The sequence below is a fragment of the Cryptomeria japonica genome, chromosome 3 (genome assembly GCF_030272615.1).
Source record: "Cryptomeria japonica chromosome 3, Sugi_1.0, whole genome shotgun sequence".
Lineage (NCBI taxonomy): Eukaryota > Viridiplantae > Streptophyta > Pinopsida > Cupressales > Cupressaceae > Cryptomeria > Cryptomeria japonica.
This window is the reverse complement of record NC_081407.1, coordinates 290,178,093-290,179,488: the sequence shown is the minus strand read 5'-3', so window position 1 is coordinate 290,179,488 and position 1,396 is coordinate 290,178,093. Positions and strand designations below refer to the sequence as shown.

The 1,396-nt window shown below is 30.8% G+C and overlaps 1 long non-coding RNA gene across 1 annotated transcript; it reads right to left on the bottom strand.

Annotated features, from left to right (window-relative positions):
- Positions 1 to 325: 325 nt before the first annotated feature.
- On the bottom strand, positions 326 to 829 carry LOC131049392 (uncharacterized). Its single transcript, XR_009106724.2, has 2 exons — positions 711 to 829; positions 326 to 582 (listed from the first exon to the last, which is right to left on the bottom strand). It is a non-coding gene; the product is annotated as an uncharacterized LOC131049392 (long non-coding RNA).
- Between the last annotated feature and the right edge of the window lie 567 nt (positions 830 to 1,396).

Here is a 1,396-nt window from a genome sequence, read left to right as displayed (position 1 = left end):
CATTTAATCAAAATATTACATTTAATATTTTTGTTACATCCCTTGTTAAAATTGTTTTATTAATGTCTCTTCTAAAACATAGGTAGATTTATTTTATAGTTATTTTTTATTAAAAAAATTAGATCTATACATGAAATACATTTTCAACACCAAATTTTCATGGCTCTTTATTTGTTCTCTACAAATTATATTTCATAAATTATAATATTTATAATCTATTTTTAACAAATATGTCAAAAAATAAATATGACTAATATTTTTTATTGATTAAACAAGGAAAGAAATTGATCCCAAATTACAACAAACGAACCATCACAAAACAATATGACTAATGTTAAATGATATATAAATTTCAAATGTTTCTGAACCTTGTCTACATAAAGATAATTATTTCTTTAATATTCTATTAAGAACAAACAATACAAATATTATAGTACTGAACGCTTTATTAAAACACTGCTCAAATCGCCAAGAAGTCTATCCAACGCTCAGCTCAATTTTATTTCTATTTGTAAGCTTCACAAATCTACTCCTTGGTGAGCTTCACAACTGAGGCCTTGAAACGCCCCTTCAGCGCGTTAACTGCAAACAGATGATAAAAAATGGTTAGAAATTGTTAAAGGAAATCAGAATAATGTTCAAAACCATTTGGTGATATCATAGAAATATAAAGAAGAAAGTAATTATCGATGGCATATGAGATAATATACCAAACTCAGATCCGTCTTTAGAATTATAATTATGCTTTACGGTGATGCTTCTCCCACTGATATCAACTTTCTCAACTCCATTTAAAGCTTTCAGGAGTCTCTCTATATCTTGATTAACGTTGGGATGGCCATTTGTCTTAAAACTGAGCTCTGTTTTCCCCATGATCCTCTCAAACTGAACAGATGATCAAGAAAATATAAGAGCACCCTTTCACAGTTGGGTTTAATTGGAGATGATCATCTTTAGCCTGGGCTTACTTCTATTTATATATGAAAAATCCTCTACGCGTTGATACTCTGATTGAAAAATCAACCATGTTTTTTTTTCGTATTTACTTAGAAGCAGCAGATCACCATACCTTGTGTGACACTCTACGTGTATGAGATTTTTTAAGGCCACGAACTTTCTATCTCACCCTGCTTACGAAAATGTAACAGAGAATAAACTTAAGAGTGGGGTTTAATTGGAGATGATCATCTTTTTCTTGGGTTTAATTTGTATTTATATATAAAAAAATTCCCGTACACGTTGAACTCCTCATGTTTCCTGTTTCTTCCCTGTGCAATACTCTACCATGCATATGAATATAGCAGGTAAGCTGCCGATCTACAAATCGGAGTTCCCCGCGTATGGAATTTCCTAAATTTGAATTTGTTACAAGTTAATGTAATTTGTACCCTGTTGC